Source organism: Podarcis raffonei, chromosome 10 (assembly GCF_027172205.1).
Source record: "Podarcis raffonei isolate rPodRaf1 chromosome 10, rPodRaf1.pri, whole genome shotgun sequence".
In the NCBI taxonomy this organism is placed as follows: Eukaryota; Metazoa; Chordata; class Lepidosauria; order Squamata; family Lacertidae; genus Podarcis; species Podarcis raffonei.
This window is the reverse complement of record NC_070611.1, coordinates 12,762,234-12,785,447: the sequence shown is the minus strand read 5'-3', so window position 1 is coordinate 12,785,447 and position 23,214 is coordinate 12,762,234.

The following is a 23,214-nucleotide window of genomic DNA, read 5'->3' as shown; positions in this document are numbered from 1 at the left end:
ACACACTGAATAAAAAGAGTCAATGTGCACAAACCATTTTGGTTTTTCTGTTGGAAGCTCTCTAGTTCTGGCAAACACAGTCATTTGACCCAAGCTTTCCCTTCTTATGTTTCTTTGTCTTTAAACCTGACTTGGACCAGATGGCCTTTCAAACAAAAGACTGCCCTTTGTTGGGACTGACATGCGGCCAAGCTACAACCCATCCCATCCCTAATATTAATGGTTTTGGGGAAGATTTTTAAGCTCAAGAATCACATGCCTCACCTTTATTTGCTGCTGCATTCCAAAGGAGTTCTTGCAATGGTAATCTGGAACAGATTTACATGAAATGGAAATGCAGACGCCTTCATAACATCTAATCTCAGAGGTAGGCTTGTACGTTCTTCCACATTTGTTCAACGCTTCTGAGAGTATGAATATCCTGGATCTCTTGTCAAACAAAAATGTCTCATAGTTTAGTGTTTCCTGCCCCATTACATTTCTTTTTTCTGTGGTTTAAAACTTTAAAGGAAAGCTACTAGACCAGGAACATGAAAAATATTGTTTTGATAGGGATTCTGTACCTTTCATTCTTGTTCATCAAGAGTAGCAGAAAATAGCAAATGACCTTGTACTCTTCAACCTTTAAAGTTATATAGTTCATGAAGCTTCTCAGCATCTGATTCGTTGTCTCCAGTTCCTCCCTATATTTCCCCTCTCTGTCTGTTGCTACATCTTTGTAAAACTGTCAAGAATTCTTGAGAACAATATAGTCTTTCTTTTTTACTTCAAAGTTTGTTGGAAGATTGATTACAGACTTCTCTATTGATCTCTACTTGGGTCTTTGTAAATATAATTGTGGAAATATGTTCAAATGACAGACCAACATTTTAAGCAATACACTTTTCTTTCTTTCCCGCATCGGATTTTAGCACCTGAAATTGTTTTTCCAAAAGAAGGGGAACAGAATGCTGAAGTTTAGCTCCTCGGATCTAACAGCGAAGAAATCTGTATTTCGATAACTTAATTATTAAGAAACCAACCCATTTTCATTAGGACTAATGGCATCTAACTTTTGTCCTTGTCCTGTGGATATATAGAGGTCCTGTGATGAAAACCAAGTCAAATTTTCATTTTTTAACACCCTTTTCCCATAATGAATATTTTTTTTGAACCTTCCTTTCATGACATATTCCATGACATGAAAGCTAATGCAAAAGTTCACTTCTGCAATAGAAGGTGTCAGGACCACTTCACTTATTGTAGTTTTAGGTATGCATTGAAGATGTCAAAAGTAATTAAGTAAATAAATAAATGTTTTAAGTGGGCATCTAAAAATATCAAGTGTGACTATGACTCACACCTGTTTGCAAATATGTGGATCATACAAGTATTATCACCAGAGGCCCATGATTGGTTGTAGCTCATGTTTTGGTGGTAAAACTGAGTTTGCCTCTTCATAATGTACAAAATAGGCATCAGAGGCTATGCAGATAGACTTTTCTATGTCCCCATAACTGCCTTGCCCTATTGCATAAAGAACGAACTAGGAAAACATCTGATAGCAAAGGGCATATTTACCTCCTTATTAGATTTATTTCCCATCTTCCTCCTTAACAACATGATTCAGAATAGACCACAAGAAATTCAGTAAAAATGAATAAATCCTAATATATAGCCCCGTTGTATATCCGGTGTGTGTGTGTGTGTGTGTGTGTGTGTGTGTGTGTGTGTGTGGAGAGAGAGAGTCTCTTCCTTCAAATTCCTGGGAGTTTACCTTAGTGAAGACATCACTTGGAAAAACAATATAACTCAGGTGGTTAGGAAGGCCCAACAGAGACTCCATTTCCTCAGGGTCCTGCGAAAGAACAATGTTAAACAACGATTGATGACCTCCTTCTACCAGTCCACAATAGAAAGTGTCCTCTCATATTGTATCACAGCGTGGTATGTTGGGTTGACAGCCACAGACAGAAAGTCTTTACAAAGGGTGGTGAACACAGCACATGATGACATCTCAAGGGATCGTTGCCTTAGGAGAGCGAGAAAATTTCTCAGGGACGATTCACACCCTGGCCAGCACCTCTTAAATCTTCTGCCCTCGGGCAGGAGATATAGAAGTATAACCAGTGGTACCAACAGGCTAAAAAACAGTTTCTATGCGTGGGCTGTTAGACTGCTGAACAGAAAATAAAATAGTGCAACTGACTTTCAGGGTTGGTGTGCTGTGCGACAAGCACACAGAGTGCAATGAGATTGAGTGTTTGTGTGGGGAGGGAGGCTCGGTTAACTTCATTGTACACAGGTTGCACATTGACTATAAAGGTATTATTATTAATAAGAGCAAAACAGTAGTGTAACCAACAAGAGAAAAAACTTTCATAAACAAATTATGTAAGCCTGCTGGGGGGGGGGGATCCAAATAGCATACTGGACCAGAATTGGTCACCATGTGCCTACATTTTATCTTTGGCTAGTGTACTTGGCAAAACAGGTTGGCAATATTTAATTCTGCTTCAAAAACCTGAATGACCTGACTGTGAACGAAGAAGCAATGGCTGAATCATAATAATTCCCTTAAAATTGACCCTGTGTCCACAATGTAATATGGCCTCTTCTAGGGACAAGTTTCCATAGGGAATATAGGAGTGCCAAAGATGTATTTGTTTCTGTGCTGGAGCTGAGATGTTCTTAGTTCTGTGTTGCACTGACAATGCAATCCATGTATGGATCCTACAGATTCCCCTATAACAACCACAGTTCTCTCTCTCACTGTTTTATTGTATCGGGGAAGTTTAAACGTTTTATGTTTTACTGGGAAACCCAGCCAGTTGGGTAGATAATAATAATGATAATAATAATAATAATGATAATAATAATAATAATAATAATAATAATAATAATAATAATAATTCCTTATCAAAATATATCAGCATTTTAGTGTGAATTTCCCCTATCTTTTTTTGCTAAGCAAATTTCCTTAACATAATGAATTTTTGTACATTTTTTTCATGCATACATACATTTTTAGTTATACTTTACCCTAGTTTATGCATTATTGCACACATTATGCAGCTTAAGGTAAAGGGACCCCTGACCATTAGGTCCAGTCGTGACCGACTCTGGGGTTGCGGCGCTCATCTCACTTTATTGGCCGAGGGAGCCAGCGTACAGCTTCCGGGTCATGTGGCCAGCATGACTAAGCCGTTTCTGGAGAACCAGAACAGCGCATGGAAATGCTGTATACCTTCCCGCTGGAGTGGTACCTATTTATCTACTTGCACTTTGACGTGCTTTCAAACTGCTAGGTTGGCAGGAGCAGGGACCGAGCAACGGGAGCTCACCCCATCGTGGGGATTCGAACCGCCGACCTTCTGATCGGCAAGTCCTAGGTTCTGTGGTTTAACCCATATGCAGCTTACTTGGCTGCAAAACTGAACTGCAAAATTCAGAGAATTGTGATTCTCCCCCCCCCCCCCCAGACGATAGCTGTGTTTTGGTTTGCTTATTGTTTCAGAAAATGTGAACGAGATCGATTCATCTGTAAATGTGAACTGAATCGAACTTCTCCTTCCTCTCCAGCTGCTGGTTTATAAACCTTAATAAGTTCCATTTCCAACTAATGTCATTCGTACGTCTTAAACATATTTAAGGCCAATCTTATTTTGAAAGACACAAAGAAAGCGTGCTTATTTCCTTATGAGATTAATATTTACCCATTTTTAAAATACTGAAATAGCAGCATAGAAATCAACGTTTTGCCCTTTACCATTCCATACCCACCTGCCTGTTATCAGCCATGCCACAGAATAACCTATCCTTTAATTCTCTTCCCTGCTTTCTGTCTCATTCAAAGTGGAACCACTGGAGATTCCTTCTTGGCCAGAACAGACAAACTCAAGAGGTTTTTGGCAGGCCTTTGTTCCCTTCACTTGACTGTGAATTCTTGTTAAGATTAATTCAGTATCTCACCTTTCATTTTGAGGGTGGATAGAACAAACCACTTACTTACGATTTTACTTATTAAATATATATTTAAGCTGACCTTCCTAGATACAGGTACCCAGGGTAGAGTAGTACATAATACAGCTAAACCATGTAATAAAACCATGTAATAAAATTGTAAAACATGTTCTCCCTAACAGAGAGCACGTGTTGTGGTGGGGGCAGCAGGCTACCCCACTTTTGCTCGGCAGATCTGTTTGGATGTCCACAGGCAGTGATTGGGTAATTTGAGTCTCTGGGGAGATTTCGATGTTGCCAATTTAGGGGTGGGGACAAAGGTTTTAAATACTGGACATGCAGCTTTGGGCGTCCTCTTGGGCTGCCTGCACCAGATCACCCGCCCACCCTCCCTGAATTGGGGTTTTATTTTTGCTTTGACCTTGCTATGCCTGTCACATGAGAGCCAGTGTGGTGTAGTGGTTAAGAGCGGTAGTCTCGTAATCTGGTGAACCGGGTTCGCGTCTCCGCTCCTCCACATGCAGCTGCTGGGTGACCTTGGGCTAGTCACACTTCTTCGAAGTCTCTCAGCTCCACTCACCTCACAGAGTGCTTGTTGTGGGGGAGGAAGGGAAAGGAGAATGTGAGCCGCTTTGAGACTCCTTCGGGTAGTGATAAAGCGGGATATCAAATCCAAACTCTTCTTCTTCTTCTTCATTGGGTCGCCTGCTGTTGGGGCAAGGGTCTGGTAGGAATTTTGTCCATTTGGCTGATTGGCTGGTGCCATTTGGTTTTTGCCTACTGCGTAGCAAATCGTCAGAACCTGTAAGGTTTGCGGTTAGGCATTGGTTAAAATTGGTTGGTGGAGGGGTAAGTGCCTACCCCTCCAATGGTGGTGCTGCAAGGGAATTCCATTAAATGAATTCAGGGGCTTCCCAGGCCTGCCCCTGGGAGCATGCGGGGAGAGGTGAGGGTCTGTTCTCCAGCTTCATTTCTCCTCAATATTGTTTTCCCTGACTGGCTTCTGCTGGAATCCGGAAGTCAATTCTGTCCCAGGGGCAAAGACAGATAGTCGTAACCAATGCCTAAGCAACCACTCACGTGTGGGTAGTTAAATAAAGTTGTGGCCAAAATCATGCCAAAAACCTTAAACAAAAATTGATGTGTGAAGTGTGAGTTTATTTGGGGTGGCTTGGGGACCTCGACACGCAAAAGAAATCTGTTCTGTCCAGCCATGCACTGCTTCATCTGTTTCAACAGGGAGAAGGTGAAATGGGAAACCCACCTAGCCAGAGAATTCATAGATGTTGGCCTTTTTCATATGGGCCTCTTTGGCCCACTTCATGCACCTGCCCAGCCCACACTCTGTTCCAGTTCAGCACTTCCAGTTGCTTCACAGAAGAAGAGAAGAAGAAGAGTTTGGATTTGATATCCCGCCTTTCACTCCCTTTAAGGAGTCTCAAAGCGGCTAACAATCTCCTTTCCCTTCCTCCCCCACAACAAACACTCTGTGAGGTGAGCGGGGCTGAGAGACTTCAGAGAAGTGTGACTGGCCCAAGGTCACCCAGCAGCTGCATGTGGAGGAGCGGAGACGCGAACCCGGTTCCCCAGATTAGGAGTCTACCGCTCTTAACCACTACACCACACTGGCTCTCAGTTGAGTAGAACTTTTTCGCCTGCCTGCAAATTGACCAAGCTGAAAGCAGTTTTTTTACCTACTCAGTACTGAATGCTATGGATGGCAGAGGTCTTGACGTGGGTGTAGTTAAATAGGTTAATTTGCTTGCATGGTCAGTTTGGTCACGTTGCTTGGCAGGGAGGTGTGGAAATGGTATTACTATTATTATTAGGAGGGATGCGGGTGGCCCTGTGGTCTAAACCACTGAGCCTCTTGGGCTTGCCGATCAGAAGGTTGGCGGTTCGAATCCCGGCAATGGAGTGAGCTCCCGTTGCTCTGTCCCAATTCCTGCCAAACTAGTAGTTTGAAAGCACGCCAGTGCAAGTAAATATATAGGTACTGCTGCGGTGGGAAGGTAAATGGTGTTTTTGTGTGCTCTGGTCACTCCAGAAGCAGTTTAGTCCTGCTGGCCACATGACCCAGAAAGCTTTCTGTGGACAAACACCGGCTCCCTCGGCCTGAAAAGCAAGATGAGCCCCATAGTCGCCTTTGACTGGACTTAACCGCCCAGGGGTCCTTTGCCTTATTATTATTATTATTATTATTATTATTATTATTATTATTAGCCACCCATCTGGCTGGGTTGCCCCCAACAGAATATTAAAAACAAAACATCGAACATTAAAAACTTCCCTATACAGGGCTGCCTTCAAATGTCTTCTAAAAGTCAGATAGTTGTTTATTTCCTTGACATCTGATGGGAGAGTGTTCCACAAGGTGGGTGCCACTACCAAGAAGGCCCTCTGCTGGTTACCTGTAATTTCACTTCTCACTGTGAGGAACCATTAGACTGCCCTCAGAGCTGGACCTCAGGATCTGGACTGAACAATGGGCGTGGAGATGCTCCTTCGGGTATTTAATGTTAAATAAGAGCTTCCTTAGCCATTTTTTGAAGGTGAAAGGGATTTCTGGAGGCCAGCTGCTCTGAGCCCCTAGCCTGGATACAGCATGGATACAGCATGAGTTGTGGGGCACTGGGAGGGGGTGGAGCCAGAAGACCTCTCTTTTCACTTTAAAGTAAGGCCTAGACCTTGGCGCCATGTGTAGTCATACCCTTTGGAATGGGGAAGATTTGGCTGCCTAAGGTTGAGGTTAAAGTTAGCTTTCCGCCCTTTTCATTTCCTCCAGTAGATGCTATTAATAAAACGTGGTGCTACTTCAACCCATCACTTATGCCTTTCCTCTTTATTCCTGGGGCTGGTTGCAATAAAGCTCCACATCAGAAAAGGCAGCCGAAAGCAGAACGGGTCAAAAAGGAAAACCCTTAAAGGGCCAAATAAGGCTTGATCTGAAGCTAAAATGAGAATAATGGTGGCTCCTACTGCACTGCTATGGGGAGAGAGAGTGTAGCCTTATTGGAGTTCACCGATTGGGTCTGTGTTGCTCCCGGACAGGAGGAAGGAAGTCAAATGACACCGAGGGTTGGTTCAGAGAAAGAGTTCTTTATTTCTGCTCTCCGGAACAGCAGAAAGGCACCTGCGTGGTGTGTCCACAGCAAGTCCAAAGAAATAAGAAATTTCATGCAGTATATATATCCTCCAGGCACCCTCTCCCTCCTTCCCCAGGAATCCAACCACGTCAGTCTATACACGCAGGTTGACATCACATATGTTCCTGCTCCAGTATTCTTAACCATAAAAGGGTATTCCTTCCTGTACTTCTGACCATAAAAGGGTATTCCTGTTCCTACTCTTATCTTGGAGCAAGAGGTCACCAACTCCAAGAACACACTCTGGCGCTGTTCCCGGACTGCGTCATGTGATTGATTATGCAGGGCGGGGCTTACCTGGGCCTCCACAGTATTTTATTCAAGTTGGCACCCTCGTTCTGCACTACTTGAAGCCTCCAAGGCCAGCTCCATGTATGACACAATAAGCAATGCAAAAGGGAGGTTACCAAATCATGGGTCACCATAGAAAGACTATTCTTGCCCATGAATGGTCAATTGGTGACATATCAGCTGAAGTTGAATAAATGCACTTGTAGGGACTTTATGACTCAGAATTGCTACTCCATTATAAGCAAGTTGGAGAGCATAGGGGGGGTACACACATTTCTTGGCAGCGATTGGATTAGATTAGAATAATTTACTTTGCTTACTGTGTCTAAATTGGTTTCATATCGAAAAGCCTGACACACTGATTAAGTTAACAGTGATTTTTTTCCATATTCATAGGAAGTTTATTTCATTTGCCACTATAATAAGACAGATTAAGCCAGCCTTGATGGCCACTTCGCCTTATGAGCTCCCTTATGATTAAATGGCATTTCAATCAGCGGGCAAGGAATGTGTTGCAATACATGCACGGATGCTGCATAAACATACAGCACCAGTTAATATGTACACATGGTTTCCAGCTGGACTTTACAAAAATAGCATTCAACATTGTTATATATATAAAAAGGTAAAGGGACCATTAGGTCCAGTCGTGACCAACTCTGGGGTTGCGGCACTCATCTCACTTCATTGGCCGAGGGAGCCGGTGTACAGCTTCCGGGTCATGTGATATATATATATATATATATATATATATTCCCAGCATAAAACATGGATGTTGGGTTCATGGGTTCCCGAGGCACATTTTAGTGAGCCTATCTAATAAGTATTTTTATTTAAAGTTTTCAACATAAAACACAATAAAAACCAATCTAAAGAACAAAAATAATAAGAAACAGGAAAGGAGGGGGGAAAGATAAAAAGAACTATACGTGGATGTTGGGTTCATGGGTTCCCTGGGCATATTTTAGTGAACTTTTCTAAAATATTTGTGCCTTCCAATTGTGACTTTAATTGAAACCCATATACCTAGGGTTCATGGAGCAGTCAGATTGTACATTGATTCTGGATTTTGGGGTGCTATTGTTTCAAGAGGACATATATCCAGAAAAAAATGTGCTTATGATTGCAGTTTAAAGGAATAGAAGGTTCTACTGTAGGGTTAGCTACCACAATGCCTTCAAGATAGCATTGGATGCCAACTCCCATCAGCCCCAGCCAGCATGGCATGGCCAAAAGGCAGGGATGATAGGAGCCGTAGTCCAGGAACATCTAGAGGACCCACATTGGCAACTCCTGTTCTATAGAATGAAAAATAAACTCAAAAAATTGGGAAATATCCATAGGTCAGTGATAGAGCAATCTGACTTTCATACAGAAGGTGTCAGGTTCTCTACCATCTCCAGGCAGAGATGGGAAAGATCTGAAACCCAGGAGAACTGCTTCCAGTGAGTGTAGACAAGACTAAGCTATGCTCTTTAGCAGGGGTGAATTTGCCACAGACACCCCTCTTGGAGGAAGACATGAGTTGGTGGGGATCACATGGATCAGTGTGCCCAATAGGAGAGGAGTGATCAGGCTGCTGTTTTAGAATGCAGCTGTTTACATGCCCAGCAGAGTAGATAAATGTTCCCCTAATATACCTTAATTCAAACTCACCTGCTCATATTTACATGATTTGCTTGTTGTCTGGCAGATCTTTGTAACTATATTTGAATAAATATGGCCTTTTCACATTACTTTGACTCTCCAGTCATCTTCCAGGGCATGTTGACAATTCATTTACTTTTACCTTTGATTGTTAATCACTCAGATGGCATTGTTAATTGGGCAGTATACAAATGACACTGATAAATAAATGATATTTATAATAATTATTATCTGAATTCTGCCATGATGACTAGTTCAGTGCTATGTCTCTTCAGGCCCACCAGTCTGGGCCCTGTATGTTAAATCTATTTGAGGACATTTTGACCTGAATGCAAAGAACCTCTCCAGCCCCACTATCTTTCTGCCATCGCGTTTTATTCCATGCCTTTATAGTGGTGTAGATTTCAAGGTTAGCTCATCAAACCTGACCTGCTTTATAGCATAAGCCAATCGAATCTTCTCTGTTTATTACTGTACCAAACTAATTAAATTGCATTTGTCGGAAACATACCTTTTAGAAGTGCTTTGAAAAAGGAACTTGTTTCACACTCTCAGCCACCCACCTTATTCATTTAATTTCCCCACAGTTTTTAGAAACATGGGCATGGGCAGCAATGGGACTCTATGTGCAATGGCTTTGATCTAACAGTCTATTTGTTTTGATTTCTTATTCATTGCCTACCCACGGATTTTCATGTCTCCGGCAAGATTAAACCCGAAAAGGAAAGTAAATAAGCAAATCCAGTAAGTAATGAAATCACTGTTCAATTTAATTCCCAACTTTCAAGATGATCCAAAATAGTCCCCACACTAAGACCCCATCAGAAGGTTCCAGGTTCAAAAAAAGTACCGTATTTTTCGCCCTATAGGACACACTTTTTCCCCTCCAAAAATGAAGGGGAAATGTGTGTGCATCCTATGGGGCGAATGCAGGCTTTCGCTGAAGCCTGGAGAGCGAGGGGGGTCGGTGCGCACCGACCCCTCTCACTCTCCAGGCTTCAGGAAGCTATCCGCTAGCCGTGGGAGACGCAGCTCTCCCACGGCTAGCGGAGAGCTTGCCTGCACTCAGAAGCTTGGGGCGTGCTGAGCTCAGCACGCTCCAAGCTTCGGGCTTCGCGCAGCGCTCCGCTAGCCATGAGAGAGCCGTGCGAAGTCGCGCAGCTCTCCCACGGCTTGCGGATAGCAGCCTGTTCTGGGGGCTGGGGTCGGGGGAAGCTCGGGCTTCCCCTGCCCCAGCCCCACACCTGGGGAAGGGAAATATTTTTTTTTCTTTATTTCCCCCCAAAAAAACTAGGTGCGTCCTATGGGCCGGTGCATCCTATGGGGCGAAAAATACGGTAAGAAGAAATATCCCTCTAAATGAAAACTTGGAAAGCAGTTGCCACTCAGAATTGATAGTCCTGAGCAGAACAGAACAGGGCGAATCAGTGGGATAGAGCAATCTAAGGGTGGTGGACATGGTGAGATTCTGTGGTGGACTGACCATCACTTTCTAAATCTTTCTGGCTCATAGCAGAGGTAGGCGCTTGATTTTCCTTTCCTGCTGTTTTCTTTTCACCTCCCATTGCAGTCGGTGGGAGAAAAATTTGGGGATGACGTGGTGTGGGTGTCAGGAGAGCAAGTGGACTTAGGAACCTGCATATCACTGAGCATCCCTGGTAAGCCCACCACTACTTGACCACAGAATACTCTCTTTCAGTCCCCACCATGAGCAGAACACTGTCAGCAGGTCAACCATGGCCACTGAGCTTTTGGGTGGGTCCCTGGCAGTATAATGGTGTCTTCTCTGCTAGCAAAGCAAAGCAACACTTAAAACTGCTTCCTACAACCTCTCAGCCAGCCTAGGGCATACTGTCCAAGGAGAAAGAACTTGCCCATGTGAAGACCACCTGGTGGAAACCCTTACACATATGGTTCTTAATTGCAAACTATATGCTGATCTCCATCAGCAATTTCCAGATCAACTCTGTATCCCCCACATGGAAACCAGAGTTGGAGGTCATACGTTTTCTATTACTGGGGCATGATCAGGAGCTCACCAAGTTAGTGGCTAAATATCTCTATTTGGTTTTTTGTCGTCGAAATACACTGCAGACGTCTGATCTGTTGGGATACTGCCAGGGAGACAAAGTCCATCATGACTCCACGTCGTCTCCGGACGTCCATCGATCTCCCGTAGACACGCAGTATCAGCAATTAGCGACACGAGCTCCAGAAATAACTTGCCACATTCCTGGGCTGATGCACACTCTATCAGCAGAATTCACACAGCGAAAGATGCACAGCAGGAGAGCATTATTTAGAAGTTTATTCAGCGTTGGTCAGAACAAAGAAAAAACATGACTGCCTGCTTGCGTGTTCAGGCAAAGAGAGAGAAACGAAAGCAAAGAAAACATAAACTTCCTGTGAACAGGAAATACGCAGACTCTGTGACTCACAAAGCCTGCTCCCTTTTAAGGCGGAACGGAAATATCCTAACATGATCTCCCTGGAGACCTAGAGATGTGACGATAGACTGCTCTGCCTCCTTTCTTTTAGCAAATGTTTTGTGCCACCGGGGAAGTGGTAATTCTGTATTGATTTGTTTTGGATGTTTGTATGTGATGCCAATAAAAGGTTTGATGATGATACTGTCCAACATTTTTCTGATGAAAATAGGGGCGTCCTTTTCTGTTGTTGTTGTTGTTGTTGTTGTTGTTGTTGTTGTTGTTGTTGTTGTTGTTGTTATACCCCACCCATCTGACTGGGTTGTTCCAGGCTCTTTGGGTGGCTTCCAACATATATAAAGGTAAAGGGACCCCTGACCATTAGGTCCAGTCGTGACCGACTCTGGGGTTGCGGCGCTCGTCTCGCTTTATTGGCCGAGGGAGCAGGCGTACAGCTTCCAGGTCATGTGGCCAGCATGACTATGCCGCTTCTGGCGAACCAGAGCAGCACACGGAAACTCCGTTTACCTTCCCGCCGAAGCGGTACCTATTTATCTACTTGCACTTTGACGTGCTTTCGAACTGCTAGGTTGGCAGGAGCAGGGACCGAGCAACGGGAGCTCACCCCGTCACGGGGATTCGAACCGCCGACCTTCTGATCAGCAAGTCCTAGGCTCTGTGGTTTAACCCACAGCGCCACCCGTGTCCCTTTCCAACATATATAAAAACACAATAAAACATTAAACATTTAAAAAAATAAAAAAAACCTTCTACATACAAGGCTGCCTACAGATGGCTCAGGGGTTGGTTAACTCCATGCCCTTAGTCATTTCTCCCATTAAAACAGGAACGTCCTAAGAAAAAGCGGGACATTCCAGGACCAAATCAGAAACTGGGATGGCTTCTGTAAATTTGGGACTATCCCTGGGAAACAGGGACACTGGGAGGGTCTCCTAGGGCCAACTACAGGAAAGCTCCCAACTTTATACTTTCCCCTCAAATTTCAAGCTAAGTTCAGATGCCAATACATATGTCAACAATATTGCAACGATAAGCAGTGTTTAGGGATTTATTCTGCAAGTCCTTTGTGTTCAATTGGGCTTGGTGCCAGGTAAGTGTTCATAGGCCTGCAGCCTTTACACCATTAAAAACAAAAACCAAAAAGATGCTATAGACTAAAATGGGGATCACATGGACCAGTGTGCCCAACAGGAGAGGAGTGATCAGGCTGCTGTTTTAGAATGCAGCCATTTTAGAATGCAGCTCATTAGATCTCATCCATTTGATCTCATTGCCTCTCATTACATATGCTAATCATCAGCATACTATCCCTTGTGTTTTCCTGTTGGACCACTTGCAGTAGTTAACAGTCGTCAACAGGTTTAACATAACCATTGAGTCAATCACCCATCTCCTTCTACCCTTCTGAGAAAAACCCCACCCTCCCACTATATATAAGGGTCTGGTGACTTCTGTTTCAGTGTATCTGAAGAAGTATGCATGCACACGAAAGCTTATACCAAGAACAAACTTAGTTGGTCTCTAAGGTGCTACTGGACTATTTATTATTTATTTATTTATTTCGACTGCGTCAGACCAACACGGCTACCTACCTGCATCCAGCAGTTGTGCTGCTCCTGTTTAAGAAATGCCTGTGCAATTGTGTATATGCAAAGTTGAGCCAGTGTATACTGACAATTTTATCCCCATTAACTTGCGAGGAATAATTTACTATTCTTGTGCCAGTAATCCTGTGGTTTGGCAATCGATACTTGGCCTAGTTTTACTCTCACGAAATGAATTTGCAACAGCATCCCTCCACATGTTTTATATTATAGAATATGGATGGCTTTACTAATGTGACACACTCCGCTCCACCACACGCACATATTACCTTCTTACTTTTTCAGCACAGGGGATAATCTTTTGTTTTTGGTAAAGTTGTATTCCTTTTTAGTTCGTCTACAAGCGTACAAGATACTGGCTTAGAGGATAAGAAAAGTTAGCTTAAGGAAGTTCACAGCAGGAAAGTTTCCTTCTCCACTTATACCACTTCTGCTCTCCTGAAGTGTGTCTTTGGAGAGTGAAGGATGGGCCGTGGATGGGGAAATCTGAAATGATGGAGGGAAAATCAGAATTAAAACCTACGTCCACATAGAGTACTGTTCACACCATCAATGTCTCCTGTCTTTGAGTGGATGTTTCAGACATCTTCAAGAAGGTTTCGTACTGCCAACTCCGAAGACTATGGCTTTGATAGATGCACTCTTTCATCTGTTAAGGTGTTCACCAATCTATTCTTTTCTGCCCTTGACTTTCTAATTCTGCTATTCTTTCGACTCCTTTTCCTTCTGCGAATTCATTACATCTAGGGGGACAGAATTAAGGCACGGAAGAGGCAAGAATGGTCATTATTTTTAATGTCTTTGTTAAGAGATCTTAACCAATACCAGTTCACACACACACCGACATTTACAAACACAGCCTCTTTTCTCTGTTTTCCTCCAGTGAGAACCAAGCTCAAAGCAAAACATTGGTGGGCAATGGAGCCTTTTTATATCAGAGCTGACAATACAACACACATTCTTGTTTGTTTGCAAAGGAGTTACGATATGGCTTTTGACTTTTTAACCTCCAGTTCCCCCATGTGGAAGATTCTGAAATCCAGCATGAAGGAAACCAACAACCACATGAATACTGGGAAATTTTCAGTTATGTCTCTCCTGTTCTTCATATGCAGCAATGTTCATTTTTGTACCTTCCTGTGGCTAAGCAAGAACAACTGACCAGTGCACAAACAAGCAGCCCAGAATTCTTCTTCCTGAGCTGCCTTGGAAAGCGGATGGCCTCTCCATTAAGGGTCTATTTGTGCATTAATCTTCATAGCCCCAACCCAACTCCAATTGCTTTTGTTGTGCACATGGTAAAAAGCACCCTTTGAATCCATGGATGAAATAAGAAAAGTACGTGAAACTGGATTAATGGTAGCAAATAAGGTGAAATATCTAGGGGTTAATTTAACAACTAAGAATGTGAACTTATTTAAAGATAACTATGAGAAATGCTGGACAGAAATCAAGAAAGATTTGGAAATATGGTCAAATTTGAGACTTTCCTTGTTAGGCCGAATTGCTGTTATTAAGATGAATGTTTTGCCAAGAATGCTGTTTTTGTTTCAAACATTGCAGATTGTGGACAGAATGGATTGTTTCAAGAAGTGGCAGAAAGATATATCGAAATTTGTCTGGCAGGGCAAAAAGCCCAGAATAAAATTTAAGATATTAACTGATGCAAAAGAAAGAGGGGGGTTTGCCCTGCCGGACTTAAAACTTTACTATGAAGCAGCAGCTTTTTGCTGGCTGAAAGACTGGCAAATTCTTGAGAACACAGACATTTTGGACCTAGAAGGGTTCAATAATAGATTTGGTTGGCATGCATATATATGGTATGACAAGGTAAAAATTCATAAAAGCTTCAAAAACCATATTGTTAGGAAAGCATTATACAATGTTTGGATTTGTTACAAAGATTTGTTGGAAAATAAAACCCCTAGGTGGCTGTCACCAATGGAGGCCAAGGAAGTTAAAAAACTTAATATGGAATCTAAATGGCCAAAATATTGGGAAATTGTAGAACAAGAAGGTGGAAATGTGAAATTACAGAGTTATGAGAAACTGAAGTTTAAAGTAAGAGATTGGCTACATTATTATCAGATAAATGAAGTTTTCAAACAGGACAGGAAAATTGGCTTCCAGGTGGAGAAGTCAAAGTTAGAAACAGAATTGTTAGAACCCAATACGAAGAACCTGTCTAGAATGTACAATTTGCTGCTGAAATGGAATACACAGGATGAAATGGTTAAATCAGCTATGATTAAATGGGCACAGGACATTGGTCATGACATTATGTTTGCTGACTGGGAACAGTTATGGACCACCGGTATAAAATTTACGGCATGTAATGCCTTAAGAGAGAATATTATGAAAATGATTTATAGGTGGTACATGACCCCAGTCAAGCTTGCAAAAATTTACCATTTGCCCAATAATAAATGTTGGAAATGTAACGAAACTGAAGGTACTTTCTATCACCTTTGGTGGACGTGCCCAAGGATTAAGGCCTTCTGGGAAACGATATATAATGAAATTAAGAAGGTGCTTAAGTGTACCTTTCACAAAAAACCAGAGGCTTTTCTCCTGGGCATGGTAGGCCAATTGGTGTCAAAGAAAGATAGGATGTTTTTTATGTATGCTACAACAGCAGCAAGAGTTCTACTAGCAAAGTATTGGAAGACACAAGAACTACCCACACTGGAAGAGTGGCAGACGAAGGTGATTGACTATATGGGACTAGCAGAGATGACGAGCAGAATCCGTGACCAAGGGAAAGAGACGGCGGAAGAAGATTGGAAGAAATTTAAACTTTATCTTAAAAATTCTTGTAAAATTATTGAGTGTTAAAATGCCATGGGTAAAGCATAACAGATTTGCAGCGATAAATGATTGGATAAGAGGAAAGAAAGGGGTTAAAGAAAGGAGTTAATAAGTAATTTAGACCAGGGGTTGCTGAAAAAAAGCTCAAAACAGGGATGCAGAAAAGGGAGGCATGGGGAAGTCGCTGAAATTGGGTACATGAAAAAAATTATGAAATTATACATGTTTACATGTTTGTTTGTTTGTGTTTGTTTTTTGTATTGTTTTATATTATATGTTGAAAAACCAATAAAAAATTTATATATATAAAAAAAAGAAATAAGAAAAGTACTTTTGATACCTCTGTTTACATAATTCCCTCCTCCTCCTTCTTCATCATCCAAGTCTCACATCCATTCTTGGGTATACGCTTCTTCAAGTTCTCTCCAGTGTTCTTTGTTGTTTGAAAAATTGTCCAAACAATTAGTCCTATAGGAAAAAGCAAGGGATAGTTTGAGATGACCAAAAATAGCTTTAGCATATGTAATGACCAGGTCTCTCCATAGTTTTCAGTTTAGTAATAAGTTGTAATTTAGCAACTTCTCTTTCAAGTCTATTTCTGAAATTCTTTTGTAATAAGATAGCTGCTTTGAGATCCTGTATTGAATGTCCTGGGAGACTGGAGTGTTCTCCTACTGGCTTCTCTGTCTTCTGATTTCTGATGTCAGATTTATGTCCATGTATCCTTTGGTGTAGGGTTTGGCCTGTTTGTCCAATATAGAGAGCTGAAGGGCACTGCTGGCATTTGATGGCATACACAATGTTAGAAGATGCGCAATTAAATAGGCCTGAGATGGTATGTTTGATGTTGTTGGGTCCAGTGATGGTGTTGTCTGGGTGTATGTGGCAGCAAAGCTGGCATCTGGGTTTATTGCAGGCTCTGGTACCGGTGTCCATGTTGCTGTATTATTGTGGATGAGGAGTTGTTTAAGATTGGGTGGCTGTCTGTAGGCAATAAAAGTTCTTCCTCCCAGAGCTTGAGAAAGTCATCAACAGGTTTATCATACCCATTGAGTCTATCACCCATCTCCTACTACCCTCCTGAAAAAAACCCACCCCACCCTCCCACTATATATAAGGGTCTGGTGACTTCTGTTTCAGTGTATCAGAAAAAGTGTGCATGCGCACGAAAGCTTATACCCAGAAAAAACTTAGATGGTCTCTAAGGTGCTACTGGACAATTTTTTAATGTTTTAATTTATTTTGACTGTGTCAGACCAACACGGCTACCTGCGTGACTCTGTTGTTTGGTTGCTGCATCCATTTAAGTCCTGCTGTTAGTTTTAGATTGTCCACCCATCACATAGGCAGTCATCCTTTGTATCTTTTAAAATTGTAGGGTCTCCACACTAGCACAGCTTTATTTCATTGACGCAAGTCATCTCTTGCCATATGCTCTGCATATGTCCATTTTAGCTTTGCAGCCTTTCCCACAACCGTCATAACTATTGACCTCTGCTGTACCCAATCATTATAAAATCATAGAATGGAAGGGTCCACGAGTTTAAGCCCTGCAATACAGGTATACTTTGCCCATTGTGACGCTCAAACCCACAACCCAGAGATTAAAATTCTTACACTTTCAAGATCTCTGTCAAAGAATGACAACCAAATCAGCCAGAGCCCCCAATTGCACTATACCTTCCCCCCAAATAATAATAATAATAATAATAATAATAATAATAATAATAATAATAATCCACACACAATTTGTAAAAATAGTAGAATAAGAAAAGCTACCCACACATTCCCCACACATCACATTTGAAATTGGCCTCAGCTGAACAACCAGACAATAAAAAATTCTTGTCATCTGGGGGAAAATTTGTATCTCTTTCAGAGAAGAATTTTGACGCACCTGATTTCTTTCCTTCTTTTGTATTTCCTACCAGGTTCAGGTTAATTAAAGACCAAAATCATCTTTTTAAAAAAGAAGAAGACATCATGTGGATGCAAAGGAAGAGATTTCATCAGAAACTAAAAAATAAGGGAAACAGACTTGTCAGCCTGGCTAATGGCTCTGAATATTGATCAAACAGATTCTTTATTAGATTTTTGAGACAGATGATTGCAGTTTAATACCTAGCTAATGATCATTCTTATGCCAGTCTCAGAAATGATAATTACTTTATGATTAGCACCATGATTGAAATCGGTGTAATTTTTACCCCCTCAAGATGTTTCTGATGACTTCTCTCTCCAGACAACATGTTGTCATGAATGGCTGATAATTATTATGGAAGCACAAAAAAAGACTGAGTAATTTATCCATAAACCTTTTACTTTTCCCCCTCCCCTCCCTAACCTTCTTTATTCTTCTTACTCTTTCTACATCCACATAGAGTACTGTTCACACCATCACTGCCTCCTGTCTTTGAGTGGATGATTCAGACATCTTCAAGAAGGTTTCGTATCGCCAGCTCCCAAGACTCATGGCTTTGATGGATGTTCTCTTTCATCTCTTAATGTCTTCACCAGTCTGTTCTTTTCTGCCCTTGACTTTCTAATTCTGCTATTCTTTCGTCTCCTTTTCCTTATCAAATTCACTCAGTGGCCATCATTCACTGCATTATAGTTCGACTGTAGCTCTGCATCCTTCCTTTTCCATACCTGGTTGACATGCAGAAGAGCAGGTGCCAGGTGTAATTGATGGCAGATGGCAGTGCTAAGTTCAAGCAATTGTACTACCTTTTTGTGCCATTTGAAGGCAGATAACACTGCTTTTGCACAGGTTAGATGCAGTATCATTATCTTAGGGGCACTGGACTACAAGTTTGAGGTCAACTTGTTTTTAGGTATTTGTTGTTTGTAGTCAATGCTATTTTTCTAGTTAAAGAGGTGCCAGAATTCACCAAAATTGCCTCGCTTGTTCTCTGATAATGGCAATGGCACCCACCCTTTTTCTGGCTGAAAAAAAGCCCTGTTTGTAGTCTTAGTTTTCTGCTCTGGGTTCTTCAACGGGTCAATTTCCCTTACATTTCTCTTGGTTTGTCACAGGAAGGAGCTCACAAATTAAGAGTGAACCCTGCTTTATGTGTTTAAATTCTAAGAAATCCTTTTATTTGGTTTTATATGCTGTTACGTGCTTTTACACTACTGATTTTATGTTGGATTTTTGTTGTAATGATATTGTTTATCATTTTTAGAGGGTTTTAAAAAATATGCGGTTTATCAATGTTGTAAATAAATAACGAGGGACGTGGGTGGTACTGTGGGTTAAACCACAGAGCCTAGGACTTGCCGATCAGACGGTTGGCGGTTCGAATCCTTGCGACGGGGTGAGCTCCCATTCCTCGGTCCCTGCTCCTGCCAACCTAGCAGTTTGAAAGCACGCCAATGTGCAAGTAGATAAATACGTTCTGGTGGGAAGGTCAACGGCATTTCCTTGTGCTGCTCTGGTTCATCAGAAGCAGCTTAGTCATGCTGACCACATGACCCGGAAGCTGTACGCCGGCTCCCTCGGCCAATAAAACGAGATGAGCGCCGCAACCCAAGAGTCGGCCACGACTGGACCTAATGGTCAGGGGTCCTTTTACCTTTAAATAAATAACCACCCCACTTTTCTTCTGTCATAGAACCCCTTATGTTTCCCAGGTGCTCACCTATACAGGTACTGACCAGAGCCAGACCTGCTAGGCCTCAAGAATGGAGTGGCTTCATGTGTTTTCAGACCATATGCTGGGTCCACTATGACTACAAGATTCCTTTCCTGGTCTGTCACCACCAGCTCAAATGCCACCAGTGTATATGTGAAGTTAGGATTTTTTGCTTCCATGTGCATGATTTTGCACTTACTATACTGAACTACATCTTTTATTTGAATGCACATTCACAAAACAGGACTATTGCTATTGCCCCATTCCTGGTTTGGGGAAATGCTACAATGGGGCAGAAGGTTAGGAAATGGCTTGTATATTTATATATAAGTTATGTCTTCTGCCTAAGTCTCTGTTTTTTCCAAAAGCGCAAGGGTGAGTTTGCTCAAGTGAGAATGGAAGATTTGTTTTCATTTTCTGTTAAGTCAGTGTGCTTCTAGGAAGCATTAAGAAACAAGTTAATGTTTACAGCAGCGGGGTTCCAGAAGAGAAAATGAGAGCACGCAACAGAACCAGGAAAAAAAAATCAACTGCAACCACCCTGAAGAAAATAAACACTATATAAAAAAAAAACCTTCTACTAAATATAGTCAGAGATGAGTTAAGTACTAATTGATTGTGCTATCATTAGGCTCAGTGTGTATTTTCATGCTGTTTCCTATCCACAAAAATAATGTCCTTAATAATTATCATCATTTTAAGACTTGCGGGTCTCTCAATGCATTGGGGAGGGGCAAACACAAACGCTACGATTATACCGCATAATATTATTTCCACACAGCTTAGAGAAGAGAAATCAATTCAGGTAAAATTTGTCAGTGACATGAAATCCTTTAATCGCACTTCCCCAAAGTGATATTAACCAATGGCATAAAATGTTTGGATTATGAGCAGTGATACCAGGTGGGTTCAAAAAGAAACTTAAGGTGTGTCCATGGGATTTGGGGCTCCTGCCCTTTGAATTTGGCATCTCACAACCTGCTTTTGAAAGCCCCCTCACTGCAGGTGCAGCTGGTGAGGGATGCTTTTTGAGAAAAAGAATCCCAAAACATTCTGGGGTATGTAGAACATTCTGCATGGCTATGTAGATCCTGCCCGAACACCTAATTGAATGTTTGTCTAGTATTGCCATGTGCTTCCTAACTCTACTCCTGGTAATGTTATTTGAATATTGAAATACTTTATTGTCACTTGTACAACTTGTATACAGTGAGATTACACGAGCACCCCCACTCAGCTCTCTTAGTCTTAATTCCCCTCGTTTACTGACACACACACACCAAATCCAAAAGTCAGTTGTCCTGTTGTTATATTTTCATTCAGCAGCCTAACTGCCCATGGATAGAAGCTGTTCTTTACCCTGTTGGTGTGACTAATCATGCTTCTATATCTTCTGCCTGAGGGCAAGAGATCAAGAAAGTGCTGGCCAGGGTGTGAATAATTCCTGAGAATTTTCTTCACTCTTCTGAGGCAACATTCTTCCACGATGTCTTCCTCCGAAAGTCCAACACCATCTCCTTTGTCTTGCTGATATTAAGGTGCTAGTTGTTCCCTAGGCACCATGTAGATATTTTTGGACCTCCCCTCTATATGATGATTCGTCTCCACCTGTTATTAAACCCATTATGGTGGTGTCGTCTGCAAACTTAATAACTGCAGTAGACGGGTCAGATGATGCACACTCGTATGTATACAATGAATACAGGTAGGGACTTAACCAAATCATTGGGGGGAAGCCTTGACCTACCAAAGTCAAAGCTTGGCTACTGGTCATGATGGCTATGCCTCCTCAGTGTTGGAGGCAATACGCCTTTGTATACCAGTTGTGGGGTATCACAGGTGGGGAAAGTGCTGTTGCATTCAGGTCCAGCTTCTAAGCATCCCATAGGGATCTGGTTGGCCACTGCTAGAACAAGAAAATGGGAAAGGGAATCAGTTACCCACTAGGGGAGAATGGTTATGTAAGTTTTCAGAATATTTACAATTAGCCAAATTGCCAGATATAATAAGACAAAAACCAAAAAGTGAAGTGAAAAAGGAATGGGGGTGTCTAAATGAATACCTTAAAAACCAAGGTTCGAGGACAGAGATCTGGCTGAGTCTGGAATAACCTTGTGAAGTGAAAGGATAAGAAAGAGGGATTTATATCTGAATGCTAGGATAGAGATGATAAGGAAAACAGGAATGAGAGGTAAAGGAGGTGTTGTGGGATTGGTGGAAGTCAATGTTTGTTTTTCTTTTTAGTGTTTATATTATTAACTTGTAAGATATGGATTTGGTTTTTTTGTATGTTGGTTTTTGTGTTTTGTGTATTGTTATTTTTCAATATTTTCCATGTTGTTGTTGTGTGGAAAACACTAATAAAATTTATTAATAAAAAAAAATAGAACAAGAAAATGGACTAGATGAGCCTTCAACCTATTCTAGCAGGGCTCTCCCTGTGATCTTATGCAGGGCTTTTTTCAGCCAGAACTCATCAGAACCCAGTTCTGGCACCTCTCAGGTGGGTTTCTTGCACATCTCCATTTCCATTTTAAGAGAAAGGGGTGTGTGTTTATGGTGAGTTCTGGCACCTCTTTTTCTAGAAAAAGATCACTGATCTTATGGTACCTATCATATCCATACCTCCAGGGACTTCCTTATCTTATTATCTCCCCAGAAAAGATTTCTGAGTAGGAACATAAGTGTTAAAGACCAAATGTGAAGTAAGGTACAAGCCTTTTTCATACCACAACTATCAAACTGCTATTAAATACACTGGCTAACCAATTGGTGTACTAAGCACATGAGAACGTAAGCGCAGCACTTCCTTACATCGAAGTAGACACCAGCATAGAGATTGTCTCTGAGCAGGGAAATTATAACCCTGGAAGCAGTATGTGGCTTTTTGTGATATATTATATAATATGGCCCCAACCTTTCTAACAGGGGTCCTACTACCCTGCTTTAGGGTTCATTGGACTCTTCCCAATAGCCTAGCGGTGGTGGATTAGATAAGCTCAAAAATATTTTAGCATTTTATTCATTTACACCGGCTGTTTTTCTGGGAGGAAGGCTAGCCATCATTCAAAATTCACATTTTTCTCAATTTTGACGGTCAAATATTGTGAGCAAAAACTGAATATACCAGTGTGCACAAAATGAATATATTAGCGAAAATAACATGCAAAAATATGTCATATTAGGGAAAATTGTTTTGCAAAAATGTGAGTATTTGGCAAAAGTGCATAGGGAAATGTGCATATTGATGAATTTTCATGGGGACAATCGCAAACTCCTGTAGAAATGTGCAGAACTGAACTTAAGATTGGGGCGGGGGATGAGAACCTGAGAGAAGCCAATATGGACAGATTTGCCCATTCTTACCCATTTCATAGCAAGACAGAAGTGGCTGGCATTTAAACAGAAAACACAATCCCACTATGCTTTGTACATTGTGCCTTTTTCTGTAGAGCACGTCACATTCCTCAGCTGAATCATTAGGAGTCGGAAGGATGTGCAGTGCGTTCCACAGCATCCTGGCAGAATTGATTTCATCGTCCCATGGGAGTCCTTCATAGATAGCCTAGCCTTGAATATTTCCAGCAGAGGTGATAACACAGCCTCTCTTGCCAGCTTGTTCCATTTTCTCCAAAATTAACTTATATTTTTCTCTGCTGCATCTTAAAGCCAATTACTTTTTGTTCTGTCCACA